This window comes from Eulemur rufifrons, chromosome 3 (genome assembly GCF_041146395.1).
Source record: "Eulemur rufifrons isolate Redbay chromosome 3, OSU_ERuf_1, whole genome shotgun sequence".
Classification (NCBI taxonomy): domain Eukaryota; kingdom Metazoa; phylum Chordata; class Mammalia; order Primates; family Lemuridae; genus Eulemur; species Eulemur rufifrons.
In genome coordinates, this window is record NC_090985.1 from 38,474,789 (window position 1) to 38,495,459 (window position 20,671).

General features: G+C 38.8%; 1 pseudogene; it reads right to left on the bottom strand.

Annotated features, from left to right (window-relative positions):
* Window positions 1-11,855: 11,855 nt before the first annotated feature.
* On the bottom strand, window positions 11,856-12,421 carry LOC138381366 (malate dehydrogenase, cytoplasmic pseudogene; annotated as a pseudogene).
* Between the last annotated feature and the right edge of the window lie 8,250 nt (window positions 12,422-20,671).

Sequence of the window (20,671 nt, forward strand, 5' to 3'; positions counted from 1 at the left end):
ACATGTGTGACTTCCAGCAGCACACATTCTAGAGGAAGGTATTAGTTAAATTCCCTTAAGGAACTTAAAAAAAATGCAACCTCTGGACCCTTGTAAGATCTTCGGATTTCCTGCTATAAAAGTTCTGCCTTTGATGTTCTTGTTGTTAGTAGCAGCTGGGTGATCTGTGTAATTTGAAGGAGGCTTCTCTCATCTCTGAAGATTAGGAAACACCATGAAGGGATGCTTTGCAATGTGAAGTCATAAACTTGACATTCCTAGAAACACATTTGGATTTACAGCACTCTGATCCATAGTGAGGCAATGGCTCTATTACAGGGACTGCCCCTGTGCCTGTCATTGTCATTTGAGTAGATCTATGTCACTGTTCAGGATCACCAACCTCTGCGGGACATTCTCAAACTAGATGGCTGCGGTGAGAAGTCAAGTCCGTTGCTATGAAATAGGCCTTGACTTTGCTGGTAATGTGTGAGTCCATATTAGATCAAAGACAACCTAGAGACCCTTTAGGCCTAACCTTCACTTTACAGAGAAAGAAACCAAGGATCGGGGAGGTAAAGTGGTGTGCTCTGGGTCACACAGTAGCCCTAACCTGTCCTATGCCACAGTTACTCACCGCATGTGGGTCTGAAGTATTTGAAATGGAGCCAGTCTGATTTAAATTTGCTCTAGGTATAAAATACACATGAGATTACATTGACTAAATATGAACATAAAGTATAATACCTCACTAGTATTTTTACAGGATTGCATGTTGAAATGATAACATTTTGGATATGTTGGGTTAAACAAAATATATTATTAAAATTAATATCATCTATTTCTGTTTTACCTTTTTCATGTGGCTATTAGAAAACTTAAAGTAACATACATGGCTTGTGTTATATTCTTCTTGGACAGCCTTCTTCTGGAGCTTGGAGTAGAGCACATGTGTCTCGACTTTGCTGTTAACCTGAAGGGGGCCAGGGGGTCTTGCCTGGCTTGGGGAGAGGCCAGAGGCAAGGAGGCCAGTTAGGAGGTTGCTGTGGCTGATGCGTCTGGCAGTGGCTACGGCGCTCACTGGTTGTCATCTGAACAAGCTCCTGTGGCTCTGTTGGTCGCCCCTCTCCCACCTCTCTCTCCCGGACCTCCTTTTCTAATTGTCCTGTGCCTAGAAGTTTGTTTTTGCTTTCTGTGCTCAGTCCCTTTCATTGATCTGTTTGTACTGCCTTCCCGACTTGTTTGATTTGTGGCTGGTCCCTCAGGTCTCTCTGCAGTTCCTCACCTTTTTTAAACAACCCTTTCCTCCTCTTCCCCACTGTGCTTTCACTTACAGGGAAATAATTCCCCAGCAGCACTTTACTTCTAAGTAACGTAGAATGACCACTTCCTAAAGGAATGAAAACCTGTTTTTCACTCCCTTCCTCACAATACCTTAATCCTAGCTGCCCGAATCTGGATTCCAAGAAATGCAGAGGAGTTTGTGGAATGAAAAATCAGGCTGGTCATGGAAAACAGTTGTGAGAATGAAGAGTTGAGTATTAAGCAATCTGTTCCACTGCTGGCTCCTGTTCCTTTCTGTAGCTCTTCTAGGCTCAATGTCACCAAATGTAAAATAGGAATTCTTCATTCATTCTTTCATTTGAGGGGGGCTTAGCAAGCATCTATAGTTTTCCAGGCACTGTGCTGGGCTCTGGAGATACAAAGGTGCTCATGGCAGACACAGTCCTACAGCAGATAGAGGAGAAAGTTGCAAAAGGATGGATCAGATGTGGTTGGTGGCTGTCAAGTCCCATAGACTTAGTGGCCTCAGAAGGGGCTGGTAGCTCACCTCCCCAACCTGTAAGAAGCTGCCAATAGAAACAGGAATCAACAGAAACCTGGAGTCCTATGCTAGCTTGGGCACTAAATAACTTCATCCTGAGCTCCATTCAGAATGCTGAGGTCTGTTGCTTAGAATCAACTCCCTCTATCCTGTATTTTCTAACATCTCAGACAAAAGCCCATCCAGCCACTGGTCTCCTAAGGTCACCTGTCTGGATTCATTGCTGCAAAAGCACACACATTCCCATTTTCCCTTACTTCACAGAATGTCCCCACCTGCTATCTGTGGGATATCCTTGTCGCTGTGCATCTCTCTGCATAATATCTCAGGATTGGGGAAAAAGACCCTCTCCCTCTCCCATGCCAGTATTCTAGCATTTGGAATAATCCCACTCCTTGCTTTTAATTATCATTTTACCACTGTGGTATGCATCCCAAAATAATGTAGATTAATTTTGCCCTCTTTAAGCTCTAAATAAATGTAAGCATACTGTATTTATCCTTTTATATCTGCCTCAATACCCTGTTTGTGAGACTCATTCATGTGATTGACTGTTTCTGAGGTCCATTCATTTGTATTTCAGGTTCAGTATCTCTTATCTGAAATGCTTGGGATCAGAAGTATTTCCGATTTTGGGTTTTTTGAATTTGGGAATATTTGCATTGCATACTTACCAGTTGAACGTCCCCAATCTGAAAATCCAAATTCTGAAATGTACCAATGAGCGTTTCCTTTGAGCATCACATCAGTGCTCAAAAGATTTTGGATTTTGGAGCATTTTGAATTTCTGATTTTTGGATTAGGATGGCCATTATTTTTCTACTCTTTTTGAAAATCTGCCCTCTTGCTTTGAGCCTGATGACCTCTAGTTACTTCTGTTGCACAGTCCTCACATCCACCACAGGCACTGCCCTCCCCCTGGATGATGCTTTCCAGACCCTTTCGTCATGAAAAAGTTCAAACATACACAAATTTGACAGAGCAGCTTAATAAATTCCTTTAGACGTCACCCAACTCCACCAATTATCAATTTATGGCCAAACTGGTTGCCCCTAGATCCTCATGGAGTCTTTCCCCCAATCATTTTAATGCAAATCCCTATGAATGTATTATTTCATATAAACTTCTCAATGTTTTCTTCAAATAGTTAAGCATTCTTTTTTTTTTTTTTACATTTTTTTTTCTTCTTGGGGCCATCGTTAGACCACATTTCCCAACTTGCTTTGCAATAACTGAATGGAATGGGATGTAAACATAATCCCAATATTATAATCATAGATGAAATAAAATAAAAAAAGTTTTTTAATAAATAAAAAATCAAGCTAATGTTAAAATTTTCTTTTTTAAAAAACTTCCCAGTTTGTTTGAACGAGGATCAAAATAAGACTTATAAATGCAATGCAATGCTTTGTATTTCTCTTAAGTAGTTTTAAATTATAAATTCCCAGCCTGCATGCTCTCTTCTCTCTCTAGTCTGTCTTTTTCGTTCTCTTCATCTCTCTCACAATTTGATCATTTGATCTCTCTTTAGCATTACAATTTATTCTTAAAGAAACAAGATCATTAGTCTCTGGAGGTCCTCACAGTTTGGATTTTCCTACTATTTAACCTGTTCTGTTCCCTGTGTTTCCTTTAAATTGAAGGTTGATCTAGAGCTTTATTTACATTTTAGCTTGATTTGTTTTAAGAATTTCCAGAAGTGACATTTCATACTTTCATCAGCAGGTTAATGTTGCCTGAGGTGTTAGTGGCCAATGAAAACCATCATCTAGAATGATCCATCACCCATTGTTGCAGACTATCACAAGGCATTGCAAAACAGCAGCATTCTAATTCTGCCATTCCTCTATTTAGCAGCTAAAATACTTCTGTAAAGAAACTTCTCCTCATCGAGTATTGGTGATAAGTTCTCACAGGAAAGGATAAATAAATTTTTGATCCTTTCTGGGTTTTTTTTGTTTGTTTTTGTTTTCTAAATAAATGAGATTGTTCTGTAACATACTCCAAAGGAAGAAGACGGAGATTTTTTTTCTTTCAGCAATTTTATGGTTGCTAAACAAACCATTCACCTGCTGAAGGACATCTGTATCGTTTGGGCTATTACAAATAAAACTGCTATACATTTATGTACAGGTTTGTGTGAACAGAAGTTTTCATTTCTCTGGGATAAATGGCCAAAAGTGTAATTGTTGGGTTGCATGATAGTTGTGCGTTTAGTTTTTAAAGAAACTTCTGAACTGTTATCCAGAATAGCTGTAGTATTTTACATTCAAACCAGCAATGTATGAATGACTGTTTTTCTGCATCCTTGCCAGTATTTGATGTCACCATTTTGTATTGTAGACATTCTGATAGGTGTGCAGTGATATCTCATAGTAGTTTTAATTGACATTTTCCTAATGGCTAATGATGTCAAGTATCTTTTATGATGCTTATTTGCCATCCTCTTTGGTAAAATGTTCTTTATAGATTTTAGATACCAGTCTTTTGTCAGATATGTTGCTTGAAAATATTTGCTGCTATTTTGTAATTTCTTTTCATCTTCTTGACAGAGTCTTTCATACGGCAAAATTTTTAAATTTTAATGAAGTCTAACGTATCAAGCTAATGTTCCTTTTATGGATCATGCTTAGGGTCAAATCTAAGAACTCCTTTGCCTCGCTCTAGACCCTGAAGGTTTTCTCCTATGTGTTTTACTAAAAGGCCTTATAGTTTTCCCTTTAAATCAGTGTCCCATTTTGAGTTATTTTTTGTAAAAGGTGCAAAACACGCTATTCCTCTGGTCCTGAGGTTTCTAGCCAGTCTGCCTTCTTTTTTCTACATTTCAGAATATTCCTATGTTTATTTTATATATAATATCCATGATTTTCAGTTGTGCCACTTCCTCAATGGTTCGTAAAGAGAATTGTGCTATTACTTTGTTTTTTGTTTGTTTATTTATTTATTTTTTTTGCTATAAAGTGTCATTTCTCTCAGTGCTTTCAAGATTTTTGCCTTGGCTTGAGTCTCCATTTGGTAATTTTGGTTACAATAATAGGTTTGGCCAATACTAAAGAAAAACACTGTAGGCATCTTAATAGGTGACAAATCACTGACCCTACTGTCTGTTTTCCATTTCTAAATGCCTTTGCCCACTAGGAGTCAGAGTCAGGTTCCCCTGGCCCAAACTACACAGAGCCAAGTGAGCCCTTGGGGTGACATTCGCCCATGCAACCTAAACTAACTAAATTTTCTAGCACAGAACAAGGAAGGACTCTGTTGCATCCTCCATTCCTTCTTTTCTTCCTGTAACACATAGAATACATCCAAATTGAAGAAACCTTTTTCACAGAAATAGTTAGATACTCTGTCTAGTCCACACAAACGTTTTTTTTTCTCAATATAGATCTTAATAATATTGTTTATTGTATGGTCACCATTATTCCTAATTATTACTGAGATTGTGTTTCTGTTGAAAAATACATCCTATATTGCCAAAAGGAAAACACACACACACACACACACACACACATACACACAGTGACTTAGAAAGAAACTAGTCAAGTAACCTTAGAGTTGTATTTCAAAAACTGAAGAAACAAGTCTGGAAGTATGACAGCTGATGTCCCCTCCCTCTCCTGCTCTGGAGTAAAAACTGATCCTTTCTTATAAGATTGAATAAATAAAACCCTGTTCCGGCTATTTTAGGTGGCAGCCCGATTGGTGGGAGTTGACCCTTCTAACTGCGGCTTTCCCTAGGGCAGGGGCCGGCATTGGAAACATGATTTTAATTATTGAAATATGAAATATAGACACACACACAACCATAATCCCTTCTCTCTTTGCCCCATCAAAAAATTGTTTTGTTGTCTGACATCTTTAATTAGACATTTAGGGTTGTGGGAGAGACCCTGGAAAACACACTCACTAATGATAGAAGGTTACTAAACCTCATCCTAAGGAAGATAGCTTTGGTGACTCCCCAGAGATTCGCACAAGGCTTCTAGGGTGCCTAGACTGGGAACAAATAGGTGCTGAAATCTCACTTAGCTGCTTTTCAGCTGCATAAGGACCTGAGTCCCCCAGAGGTGGTTCCTTTGTCTAGTTGCACAAAGATACCTTTGGACCAGTAGTTGCCTAAGTTATAGAAGTTTAAAAATTTCCCAGGGCAGAAGTGCTGGGAACAGTGGCATCAGTTTTGGGTCCTGGGATCAAAAAAAGGCAGCTAGTAACCAGATAGGAGCATTGTGGGGAAAGAACTAAGATGCCATTTTTGGTTTTGAATTATTACTAATTTTTTTTTCACATGATATAGTGAATAGTTCTATTAATAGTTCTGGATTTAGATGAGGCAAAAGGGATGCAATAAAATATTTAAAGTCTTGCTAAATAGTAGACTTGGGCCAGGAGGAAAGGCTGCCTACTCGGGTGGAGTGGTTGGCAGTAACATCTGGAGACACAGTGATCAGATATGGTGTGGTTTTCAGCCCTGCTTCATTCAACAAAATGAATATTTGTTTGCAAACACAATGAAAGGCAGGCAGCCCTTATCATCTTGATCTGATTTCTTCTAGTAGCATATTTTAAGTCTCTTGATGGCAAGGGATGTTGATAACTAATAATGGTTTATCAACCTCTTTATACACATACAAAACACTTGTGCCAATATAATTAAGTTATTTGTATGCACTGACAAAGTAGGTCTACTAGAGGTCATACTTTATATTAACGCTGAATTTTAATAGACAGTCACTTGAGTCTCTAGTTAAATTCCTGTTCCTTATTCCTAGCTGATATTTGGCAACATATAAAATCACAATTGGATTTGAAAAAATGTTTGTTTTTCTCTAATATTTGATTCTGAAAATGTGTTAGACGTGAGTCACATAGGTTATGCAAATTGATGTCAAGCAAAAACAAAGCTTCAGTCCTTATGAAAACCTCTTCTCTGTAAATTCTACGTTTATTTCAAATAAAGCCAACTTGATGCTTACAAATGAAAATTTTGCCACAGACCCACAGACCATGACACAGACTGACTTCCATTCACTGATGCACCAACATATCTTAAATCTCTTATCAGGCTGGAAAATGGTGGAGAAACAAATTTTAAGCAAACAATGTTCAGACTCTACATAAAAACTAAAGTTATTCTGAGATTCTTCATCTTTTTTATGAAAAATCTTGACATGGCTGTAACCAACTCAGGAATTGAAATATAAAAGTAAAACTCTACTCATCATTATATGTTAGTTTTTCTTGTGGCCTTTTCTAAGAACCAAAAGAATGGAGATACTAGATAGAAAAATTAAGGAGTAATTCAGAGGATGCTATTTATTTTAAAAAGAATTTGTGGCTGGTGTGTATGAACAAAAAGTATTGCCAGGCAGTTAGAAAGGTGTGGGTTCAAATCTCAGCTCTCCTACTTGCTGGCTAATAAACAGGCTGCACTTTGAAGTTTATTTGTGCATCAGCTTTATCACAATGTTTGTTTGAAGAGAAGGCTAAAGAAAATTTTTTAAAGCCTCCACAAGTACCTCATGCTTCCCCCAAGTGTCTAAGAATAAAGTGGTTGTGCTCACATTAGAATAATCCAGAGAGTTGAAAAAAGCCAATGGGCTCTATTAGTTGTTGTTGTTGTTGTTGTTGTTTTCCTTAACTCCCCAGGTAATTCTAATCATGCAACCAGGTTAGAGAAGCACAGAAATAGATCATAAGCTCCCCGTGAGTTTAGAATAAAATCTGAACTGTTTGCTGTACAGTTTAAGATGCTGTGTGATCTAGCTCCTTCCTATCTTTTCAGTCTGATCTCCTATCATTCTCCCTCTCCAGCCACAGAGGCCTCTATTTAATCCTTAATCCCATCAAGTTAGTTCTCACCTCAGGACCTCCGTGCTTGCTGTTCCTTCTCCCTGGATTACGATTCTCCAGATTTTCACATGCTCAATAACAGAGCAGCATCTCCAGCATGTCATCGCCTCTGATACACTTTCCGTGGCTCCCCTGTCTGACGTGCCTCCACCCCGTCTGCAATTCCATCCTACTACCCTGTTTCAATTTCCTCACAGTAGTTCTTACTATCAGAAAGAAACCACCTTTTTATTTATTTGTTCTTTGGATATTTTATGTCTCGCCAGCCCCACTAGGATTTAAGTACCTTGAGAATAGGAATCTTATCCTTTTATTTATTTATTTTGTCATGCAGTACACCCAGCACTCTAAAGCAATGCCCAGTACCAATGGATACTTATTAAATATTTGGTGAATGCATTCAAGAGTAAAGGCAAGTCTTATCTGCAATTTATTTATTTGTTTACCTTTAGGAAAGTTCCATATGACCTGGAATAATAGATACAACCTGCCTAGCACAACATCTGGCACATGGTAGGTGCTCAGATCATGTTGGCTTCCTTTATTGTACTGTTTCTGTCCGACCTTAAAGGAAAGCTCTTCAAAGCACAAAGTCATCAAAAATAGCAGTTGGCCGGGCACAGTGTGGCTCACGCCTGTAATCCCAGCACTCTGGGAGGCCGAGGCAGGCGGATTGTTTGAGCTCAGGAGTTCAAGACCAGCAAGAGTGAGACCCCATCTCTACTAAAAAAATAGAAAGAAATTATCTGGACAACTAAAAATATATATAGAAAAATTAGCCAGGCATGGTGCACATGCCTGTAGTCCCAGCTACTCGGGAGGCTGAGGCAGGAGGATTGCTTGAGCCCAAGAGCTTGAGGTTGCTGTGAGCTAGGCTGATGCCACAGCACTCTAGCCTGGGCAACAGAGTGAGGCTCTGTCTCAAAAAAAAAAAAAAAAAAAAAAAATTAAAAAAAAAAAATAGCAGTTGAACATAGGTTCTCATTTCTTTTATATAAATAGATTGGGGTAGAATTGCTGGGTAAAGTTACATATTTTTAAATTTTCATGAAATTGCCAAACAATTTTCTAACACGGTGGTGTCACTTTAAAAGCCCCATCAGCAATGTAGACGGTTCCAGTTGCTACATATTCTCACCAGCATTTGTGAGAATATTTAATTTTAGCCATTGTTTGGGTATAAGATGGTCTAACGTTATTATTTAAGACTAGTGATACTGAACATTTTTCATGTACTTATCAGCCATTCATAGATCCTCTCTTGTGAAGTGATTTTTCAAATCTTTTGTCGATGTTTTGTTCACATATGTTCTTATTGTTTACTTTTAGGTCTCTTTATTTCTTTCCTTTTGTTTTTCTCCTGCCCTTAGATCTTCATTTGTTTTCTATATAATTCCTTTGTCAAAGGTATTTGCCAGTACATTTCAATGCTTATAATACATTGACAATTTCTATACATTGACAAAGACTTTTCATTTTTTTAATGGTGTGTTTTGATGAGTTTTTTATTTTTATGAGGTTGAATTGATCAACTTTTCTTTTATGTTTAGTACTTTTTATGTTGTGTCTAAGAAATCTTTGCCTACCCTAAGGTTGTGAAGATATTCTCCTATATTCCTTTTTTCCTGGAAACTTTTTGGTTTTAGCTTCTATATTTTGCTTTATGATATATTGCAGACTAATTTTTGCATGTGATTTTATGTAGTAGCCCAAGTTTTTCCCCCCATATGCTTCTCCAGTTGATTATGCAGATTTTTATTAAAAATATTTATTACAGCTTTATTCATTTCAAGATAAAAAGGAAACCATCCCAATATCCATCAATAGGAAAATGGAAGAACACATTGTGATTACTCTTAAAATGGAATAGTAATCATCAGTACAGAAAATAACTACAGATAAATGCAATTGCATCGATGAAGCCCAAAAATTAACTGAAAGAAGCCAAATAGAAAGGAATACATACTGTTGGTTCTTTTTATATGAAAATTTAAAAAAGGCAAAGTTAATCGGTGGGATAAAAATCAGCACAGTGGTTTCCTATGGAGGGAGTGGGATTAACTGGAAGGGGAAATGCAGGAACTTTCTGTGGTGATGGAAATAATCTGTTTCTTGACTGGGGTGGTGGCAATACACAGGTGTAACGTTTATCAACACTCATCAAATTATATGCTTAAGATCTGTGCATTTCACTATGTGTGAATTTTATCTTAAAAATATCTAACAGCTGATAGTGACAGAGATAATGAACAGAGACTGGACCATTACATGTAAGGATAAATTTCTCTAAATATTTCAATAACCCAAGTTCTTCCCATAGTCACCTATGTTCATAATGATGAACACAGGAAGTCAAGAAATGGAGTCTGGTGTGGCACTCACGCCTGTAATTCCAGCGCTTTGGGAGGCTGAGGCAGGAGAATCACTTGAGCCCAGGTGTTCAAGGTTACAGCAAGCTATGATTGTGCCACTACACTCCAGCCTAGGCGGCAGAGTAAGACCCTGTCTCTAAAAAAGAAAAATAGTTAATTTTCCCCCCAAATTTTCTTTTAATAGTTCATGGAATCTACTTAAAGTTTTCCAAATGTATAATATTTAATATTTAATAAGTTTTGAAATTTAAAGAGCCATATGGTAATTAGGAGAATTGACATGTAAGAAATCTCTCGTAACTGACAATGTGCAATATGTTTATATAAATACATAAATTCACAGAACAAAGGCACATATGTATATGTATCTGCTTTAAGGTCACGGAGCAAAGCTACAAAAAGGCTATATAATTATACTATAAAAGATTGATGTGCTTCCTTGGGCTTTATTGTCTTTTTTTCCCCCTAATTAAATTGAAATACATAATTCTAAAGCCCCAGCTAGAATTTCATGTTGACAACGGAATACTTGTGACAATAAATTTATAACTGCCTTGGGATTTTCCAGAACAATCCTTTTGAGCTTTTCAGGCTCTGACAGAGGAAGTGTACAATCAGCCAGCACCATTTCTGCCCCAGACCAGTCAGCAGAATCCTAAGCAGCTCTATTTTATGTTCCCTGATTCTGCACCTTGCTATTGAAGCTCAGACCTTCTTCTGTATTTATTACCCATGGCAGCCTGGCATGTCTATCAGCATTCACTGGGGCTACCAGGAGGGGAAATACGGCTGGTCCTTGCTGTGGGAGGGGTGCACAGGTTTTCCGGAAGCCTTTTTCTGGGTCATCAACAAGATTCAGAATGCTGGCATACTTCTCACTGTTCTATGGGGAATGAGTTATTAGACTACAGACAGAATTTGGGAATCCTATTTTGTTACTGGGGAATATTTATTTCCCTTTTCTATGTCTGTGTGAGAAGTTCCCATTGGCACAGCTCTCCTGGGCTGTCTCAGCACGTCACTGCTTCCACAGGAAGAGTGTCTTTTCTGACTGGTGAGTTGGGAGAACAAAATGAGCATAACTCGGTCCTTCTCATCATCTCCTAGCCATGTCACAAGCACAGTTTATCTGGCTCTGTCTTCGTGGGGTGACCTGCAGTTTTGAGAATTTGTTTATTTAATTCAGAAGACTATTAACAAGGTAATTTGCCCAAGAGCTTAAATTATAACTTTTATCTTACATTTGCACTTACCTTTCAATTGGATTTATATTCAAGTAGGAGGAGAAGGTTGACACTTTCAAAATTGAACACTCTTGTCTAGGATCTGGGAGCTGCCACTTTCAATCTTCTCTCTCTTATTTTGAAAACATTTGAAAACATGTGCCTCTTCATCAGTTTTGCACTTGAATACAGCTGACTGTTGAATGTCTAGAGAAAGGGAGAAATTTCATATGTCTGGTGGCCTGAACTTTTAGTATTGCCATAGTACCTGTATTCTGAAAGCCTTCTAAATGTGCGTATAATTTAAGTATTCAACTAGCTTCTCAGTGACATCTTATTATTATTGCCTCCATTATAATTTATTTTTTATTATATAGCTGGATAGTCATTAATAACTCCTATTAAATAGTAGTCTCACATCCCATTAATGCTTTTAAATTGTTTTCCTTATTACGTTTCTTTTTTTTCATTTGAATATATATTTATTTAGAATGCAGCACTAACAGCATGATGATGAACTGTCACAAATCTGTACCAAGAAGCACACAATCTTAAAATGTATTGTTTTTCACATGTAATTTAAGAATAGCATTATTATTATTTGGTACTAGACTTAAAGACGACATTTAGATTCTTCAGCTTTGGAGCATTTAGTAACATCAAAATGATTGTCTAGTCAGGCAGAGGAAAGAAACTCAAAAGCAGTTTCTTTTTCTTCTGCCAGTTCCTTTGCAGTAAGATCCATCTTCTCACATGAGAAATCGTTAATAGGAAGAGCTTCAACAAACTTCCAGGTCTCATTCTTGATTACGACAGGGAATGAGTAGAGCAGATCATCAGGAACACCATAGGAGTTGCCATCAGAGATAACACCCGTGGACACAAACTCTCCCTCTGGGGTTCCAAACCAGATGTCTCTGACGTGGTCAGCTATGGCTTTCGCAGCAGACATTGCACTGGATAGTTTTCGAGCCTTGATGACAGCAGCACCACGCTGCTGCAGTCGTGATGAATTCTCCCTTGAGCCAACTGTCATCTTTCAGAGTTTCATAAACACCAACTTCCTTTCCTTGCAACTTCACCTTGGCATGGTTGACATCTGAATACTGAGTTGAGGAATGGTTTCCCCAGATAATGACGTTCTTTACATCATCAGCAGTCACACCAAGTTTAAGATGTTATCACAACAGATAAAGAAGAGGTTGCCTTCAAAGACCTGGATGTGGCCATTCTCGTGGGCTCCATGCCAAGAAGGGAAGGCATGGAGAGGAAAGATTTACTGAAAGCAAATGTGAAAATCTTCAAATCCCAGGGTGCAGCCTTGGAGAAATATGCCAAGAAGTCAGTGAAGGTGATTGTTGTGGGTAATCCTTATTACTTTTGTAATGTTTATGTTCATATCTTCCCCATATTTTTGGTTATCTTCTGGAGAACAGACATTGTGGCTGATTAATATGCCTGTGAGGAGCTCATCAAATACTAGAAGGAATATATGCAAATGTCACTCTGTCATTGATGGCAGAATCCATGAAGTATCAAAAAGGAGGTACAAACACATTTCCCCAGAGGCAGAGTAAAGAAATATCACCTTTATGACCATGGTTATGACCCCCCCACCTCAGACTGAATATCAACTTTAGATGGCCAAAAAAGAATTTAACCTTGATCTTGGATATGTGTCCTGCAGTAATAAAAGATTACTTTAGAAATTTGACTAGAAATAAGCAGATAATAAATGAGCACCTGAAAAATCTGATGAAAGTCCCATATATTCCAAAATGTACCCCCCTTAGGCATGCCATGGAACCACTCATCGGTGTAAGACATTGAAAGGTTGACAACATAGTGGATTGCCTTGGATTATCTATCTAGTCCTGGCCAGGCAGAAAGTAGGATATCAGGGAGTGCATATGGACAGTTAGGTCTCTAGAGAAGGCCTAGAGCACTCTCCACTGTAAGTGCTCTGGCAGGGCCTGGATGATCACCTGTCATAGATACTGGAGAGGAGATAACTGCCCTTGTAGAAAGCTGATAAGAGTGTATATCTCTGAAGACCCTTCTCACTCTGAAATTCTGTGATTCTTTGATAAAGTGTATGCAAAAACCCTTCTGTGAAATAATTGGATGTTTAGACTTTCTTGCCTGCCTTCTATAGTATTATTGATACTTACTTATACCCCTTTGCAGAATCAATCTTGATTCAAAGGACAACCCAGCATAGAGATCAGGCCTGCACGCCTGTATACTTCTAAATTGCAGAATCCCTACTCCTTTTCCACGATGGTATTCTAGAATTCTGATTCATTTCTCCTGAATATTTCATACAGAAGAATTGTTTTAATCTCCGTCTCTTTGATTAGGCTCCTATACTCTAATTACTGTAATAAACTTTTTATTGTATTATGATATAGTTCAGAAGAAACAACTGTTTAAGGAAAAATATAATAAAAATTTATGTGTGCATTCTACTTGGCTTAAGTAAAACAGAACAGTATAGGTGAAGTCTTCCATTTCTTCTCCCCTAAATATATTTCACTCTTCCCCTCCCCACCACCTACCTAGTCATAACTACAACAAAATTTACTTCAAAAAGCAGTTTGTTTTCTTCTTTGGCACACAGCTATGCTATATTTGCCAACTTTCTTTGCATGTAACTGAATTCTGGTCAATAGAATGTGAATAAAATGAAGTACATAACTTCTTGATCTGATCCACAACAACCTCTTGAGCAGTACTCCAAGCTCTCCCCCTAGTTGGATGCATAGAAGAGGTTGTGAGGTTCTCAAGGAGGGGGAACTACAAAAAACAATATTGGATCCCTGAATGACCGTGTGGAGCAGTTTCTCACCACCAACTTCACTGGACTATGATGTGAGTAATAAACTTATATTGAATCACTGACCAATACAGTGATTATTATTTCCATGCAGTTCTTTAGACCTTCACCACATAAAAAAGAATCCCCAATCAATACATAATTTTCTTGTTTTCAAACTTAATATAAATAGTAACAAATTGCATGTGTTCTTTACCATTTTTTTTTTCACTTATCATTGCTTGGGAGATCCACCCAGGTTAGTAAGTGCTTTTCCTTCTAGGTGATTTTTGCTGCTGTAGAGTATTACACAATTTGTTTATATATTTCTTTATTACTGGCTATTTAAATTGTATCAAATTTCTCGCTATTTATCAGCAATGCTGCTATGAACATTCTTATACCCATTTCCTTATTTATGCATACATAAAAAGGATATATACCTAGTATGTGTGCGTATACATACCTAAGGTACATAGTAAATCGGCTTTTGCTGCATAAAACCATCTCAGAAATTAGTGGCTTAACACAACCACCATTTATTTAGCTCACCATTCTGTGGGTTGGCTCTTTAGGTTAAGGTCAGGCTCGGCTGATTCTAGCTGGACTTTTCATGTATTGGTGATTCCTGCCATGGCATCTGGGGACTCGGTGATCTAAGATGCCTCACCTGAAATGGTTCATCTCTCTGTTCTGCATGGTCTCTCTCTCATCTGCCAGCAGCCTGGCCCAGGGCTTACACTCAGGATGGCAGGTTTCCATGAGCAGCAAGAATAGAAACTGTAAGGTCTTTTGAGGCCCAGGCTCAGCACTGGCACAACACCACTTCTACCTTACACTCTTGGACAAAAATCACCAGACTAGGCCAGAATGCAGAGTGGGAAAATAAACTTCACCTTTTGATGAGAAGATCTCAAAAGTGTTGCACTGATTTTTGCACTATATCACACCTATGATGCAATTTCTGGGTTGTAGATTATGCACATGTTTAATCTTACTATTTTTGTAGAATTGTTTTTCAAAAGTGGTTGCATATCTTCTTGCTAAAAAAAGCAGTGCTGAGTACTGGTGAAGAGCGAGAACTCTTGAGCACTACAGCCTGTCTGGAATCACAACAGTGCCAGCTACAACTGTGACTTTTGACAAGTTTTTGTACGTCTCGATCCCTTGGTTTTCTCATCTGTGAAGGTTCTTGGTTTCAAGACTCTGTCCAACTTAGGCATGCAAGACTTTATTGGAAGGGTATTCATTAGTTCTCATAATCAATTAGAAGGCTACAGAATAAGGCTTGTCATGTGGGCAGAAACCAAGATGGGAAATGGGTGAGTTTGGCAGTAAAGAACCCAGCCAAGGCCAGCTCTTGTGAGAAGAGAACTCCCCAGGCAATGACCAGTGCTATGATGTCTAGAATCATGCTTAAGCTCATTTCGTCTTTTGAATTAGCCTCTCCAGAAACAACCTATTGAATTCAGTCCCTTCTCCAAACTTTCGTGTAACCCTACTTGATAGCCACCCCCACCTGCCACCCTGAATTCTCTATTTTCTATGGAGGCTTGCACACAAATCTGAATTTAGCTTATCAGAAATCTATGATGATTCTGTCTTTTAAGTTTTAATTGGTATTTTTATCCTCTTCCTATATCTTTTCCCATCAAAACTTGTTTTTTATGGGTCTCTTTCTATTGCATAAAAAGTCAGAGCAGAAAGGATACCTAGAAAGAAACCTAAACCACAAACAAACTTATGGCCAAAAAGGAAGAGCTATATGCCAATGGATAGATAGCTTGCTAGTAGCAGAGTTGGAGATAAAATAGAAATAGACAAAAAAAAAAAAAAAAGAGAAACACAGATAAAAAAGAATATAAACACCAAAGACTGACTAAATTTTCCTATTTCCAGTTTGCCAGATGGCCATCCTAGAATAGTGTGTGTGTGTGTGTGTGTGTGTGTGTGTATACACATACGTATCTATATGTGGATGTGTGTGTATATATATGATATACATATATACACATACTGTTGATTGACAGGACCACCCCATTTTTGTGAGAGAAGTGAAGACATTATTAGAAATAGCACATGAATGTAGTTGGAAAGCATTTTGGAAAATCAATGCATCCAACAAGCGTTTGTTGTGGGTCAGTTATGTGTCAGGTGTTAGGGACTCAGAGCTTTGCAGGAGTTCATCCAGCTAAGTGGGGATGTAATGAAGTAATTAAGGGACTCTGAGTCTGGGGTGGAGTTAATGGGAGATAGTGAAATAAACAAATACAATATGTTTAATCAGTGTAGCAAATAGCCTAAAAGGAGTAATAAGAACTGATTGCTGAGACTTTTAGACTATAAAAGATTATTTATGATATCTAACTGATCAAAAAAATTGCAAAAGATATTTTATAGGTATTTCCTTTATTACATTATATACCAGGGACTCATTAGCATGTGAATACATCAAATGTGCAGTCTGAAAGGAAGAAAAAGCCATCTATTCAAGCAGTAGGCAACATTTACCCCAGAATGGTTTATATTCCTTCAGGTAGTTTTACGCTGCATCTATGGCTCTTACAAAGGCTGGGAAATATGGAAGTCTGCCCTGGGCAGATGCCAGAGTCATCCTTCTGTCTCTATGAAGGAGCCAATACTGGTTCAGTCACTGGCTCCAAATGTAAGTTTCCTACAATTACCCCTTCCAAGAGCTGTTCACTTTCTCTTCTGGTGATTCTTCATCCACTATTGGGTGTTTGGAAGGAACTAAATGACGTTAATTGTGTTTCTCACAAACAGATGCCTTTTCAGAGAGCCATAAAATAGCAGCTGCAGCACCATTGGAGCTGTTCCTTGAGATGGCTGTTTTAGTTTCAATTTCTAAAGAAATAGGGCAAGTTTTGAGTTCTGGATTAGTAAAGAAATTATGCAAATTGCATGAAAGTCCACTCATAAAACTGCTCGTCTTAAAGGGCACTAACTATAAAAGATGTTCTCTTTTAGATATGTCAAAATTCAGGGCCATCAGCAAGACATTTCTTACTGATACATTAGTGGATGTTGCGGGGGGTGGGGGGGGGGAGATAGCCTTAATGTTTCTTTTGGAAATCACAGCGGCTGCTATGGGCACTCTAATAATGAGAGCCATGCTATAAAGATGGTTGCAGTCACAGCTGTGAAACTTTGCTGGAAAAGCATGCATGAAATCAGAGTCCTAATTCTTCAAAAGGAATTCTTCTGTTACTCTATCCACAAGAACAAGCTATTAAAACTAACTTCTTTGGTGGTCAGGGAGTTAAAACTTCTTCCCTTTACAACTTAGCTAATGACCAGAAACACTGAAATTTTTGGGAATATAAAGAACAAATAGTCAATCAAAATTATGTTGACTCTGGAAAACTGTGAAGGGAGTTTAGCCGGCTTCATAGTCAGAGAGACCTCATTTTCAACTGAGAGTCTCCCACCACATTTGAGACATGTAACCTTGACAAAGTGACTTTGGCTCAGTTAGTCTTAATTTATGTATCTATAAAATGGCCATACCCATGTCTCCTAATTTGTTTGTTGTAAGCGTGAAATGAGATGTCATGTGTAAAGTGCCCAGTATTTTGCAAATGTGCAATTATAAATGTTTGCATGTGAATATCTACCTCAAAGATGGGGTTGGAAATGACTCCGTTTCTACCCAATTCCTGCCTCTTCCTTCTTGTTTTTTATTATTTCTATTCTCTTATCAGTGTTTGGGTATTCTCTTTCTGCTCATTTCTTTTCTCATTTACATTAAAACAAATAATGTTCTACCAACTATCTGGGCATTTTTTAGCCTGGTCAAACTGACACATAAAATTTACGTAAAACACACAGCTTACCATGAATGGAGTAAAATCAGCTTCTCCTTTCTCTCAAGGCTATATGATATGCACTTTCTGCATGTTGTCAAAGAATAAAAGAAATACCAGAGTTTTTTATATATATATATATATATCTATTTAAAGAGGTTTATTTTGAGCTGCGAGTGTGTGTGAGTGACTAGCTGCCTGAAGCACATGGCCTCAAGAGATCCTGAGAAAATGTGCCCCACAGAGGTGTTTTTGGTTCTTTTTTTTTTTTTTTTTTTTTAAGAATTTCAGTCAATATATTTTCCAAATGAAAACCAACACTGATGAAGAAGCTCCCCAAGTAGTCCTCTGAGAAGCCAAGGCAATGTGATGACTGTGATATGCTAGAAAAGAGCTGGGGCTCTTGGTGAGGAAGGTTCGTTGCACTTATGCTAATTTAAAATTGAAAATTGGAACTCCTGATAAAACAATATGATTCATAAATCAATCCGTGGTTGATTAAAATGAGTCCCATAATTCGTAAGTCAGGAAAAGTCTTCCTTTGGATCCAGGAAGGGTCTGGTTTCCTGGGTCGACCTCAAAATTCAAGATTGTTTAACAGCATCAGCTGGTTGGAACCATTGTGGTGAACAAAACATTCACTGTTCATATATCCTAAGGCAAGTATTGCTGTCAGTGAAACCTGCTGGGGCTGACACCAGGGTGATCAAGCTTGGCACCTGTGGAGCAAAATTTAAGGAGGCATGTACTCTTGGCATCGTGCTGGTGCCAGGTTGACAGCTGAGAGTGAGAGTCTCCTTAGATCTTCTGTCCTAGGCACCCGACTTGTTCACCCTAGTCTTAGCCCTGCTCTGAACATGTGTGTAGGGATTTTAGAGTCCAGTAAACAGGAGAGGAGGCATTTCAGGAAATGAGATATAATGCACTTCAGAGCTGAAAGGGACCATAGATATCATCTCTATACTACCCTTCTTATTTGAGAGAGAAGAAAACAGGGTTTAGGGAAGACAAAGAAATTGTGCAAGTCACAAAGATGACCCAAATGTTCTGATCTTGGTGTGAGGCCACCTAGAGAGCCACTCTCCTCACCATGAAGGCTGGTGCATTGATCATGGGGTTTCCATGCTCATGTTCCCTGATCTTATCGATTATGCAATGCAGTCATTGTGCACATATTTACCTTTGCTGGACTGGTATGAACCTAGAGAAAGACAGTGGGAAGGGCAGAGGGGTTGGGGAAAGGAAGAAGGTCTTATATAACTGCCAAGGCAAGAAGGATCCCTGACTTCAAGCTCAGCTGGGCTCTTCATCTAGTCTCAGCCTCCCTTCCCCTCTCAGTTCTGTTCTCCTCCTTGTTATCTTGGTTCTCAGCCTCGAGTTTGACAACAGGATATCTTACAGCAGTTCCAGGCCAACATCCTGCCAGGTTCAAGTCCAGAAGAAAAGAAGAAAAGATGTTCTAAAGAGTTCCAGAAAATATCACATTACATTTCACTGGATCTGAATGGGTCACATGCCCATATCAAACCAATAACAGCGGCCAGAGGGAATGTGATGTTCTGATTGGCCAGGCCTGAGTCACATGCTTGCTGCTAGTGCTGAAGATGCTGTTAGTACTACCTGAGGCACAGGATTTGAGAATGGAGGGGTTAACACTCCTTTCTGTTAGACAAGTAAGTGGTTAAGAGTCAAAAACTGTGGCTGGTGCTGCAGGCTCTTAATTCTGACGCCATTAATAAAATCCAAAAAGAGGATGTAAAAATCAAACCACTGGGGAAATATATCTGAGGCTTAGGAATTGTAGTAAGAACTCCCTAATTTTGCAGGATTGTGCACAATTGGAGCAGAGAAGAGGCAATGTAATATAACCCCCTAAGTGCAGAGTGGTGACATAATTGAATAAAAATATGTAGGCTTACAGACAAAAAAAGAAAAATCTGCTCTGATAGTTTCTTCAAGTATCAGAGGCCTAGGATATAATATAAAATGTTGACCTACAGATAAAATATGTAGTTAATGTAAAATCATCTCAGTGTCATTTCAGTATCATGTTACAATAAATTCACCAGGTAGCCCGTTGGATTTAAGTCATCAGGTGGAATTCAATGAACATTTTCTGAGTACCTCAGCGTGTGCTGTACTGGCTAGCAAGTGGGAAGGGAAGCTTCAGTTGGAGGAAAACTCAAAACACAGAGCAGGAGATTGAACCAGCAAAGTCAGATGTGGGGAAGTTAGGCTGGGGCGCTGGTGGGAGGGAACAAGCCTACTGGGGCCCATGGCAGACACCAGACACATGCAGCACTCTACTGACAGCTCCCTCCCCCAGCAGTGCAGCATGGGCCCACCAGCCTTCCAGCTGCCAGCTCACGCATTTCTTTGCCTAAAGATTTTCTTTTGCTGTAGGACACCCTTATTCTACCCATGGCACACAGGAAGAGCCAGGGAAGTAACTTCTGACCACCCTCAGTGCCAGCAGCCCTCAGTAATGACTAGTGGCAATGGATATTTAAACACCCCAGCTCCCTTGCCCTCTGGAGATAACTTGGGGTCATGCGTTTCACAGTGGCTCCCAGGGTTTCCCCAGTGGGATTAAGTTCCAGTCATCCACAGTGGTAGCTGGCTTGATAATAAAGCCTGTATTGATGGTCTTCTCACTTCTTTACTCTCCTACTGGTCTTCATATCCCAGATGAAATACTTGAATTCGATGCTTTGCTTCAGGATCTGCTTCTGGGGAACACAAAGAATGGAGATGGAAATTGCTACTACTGAAGATGTGGATGT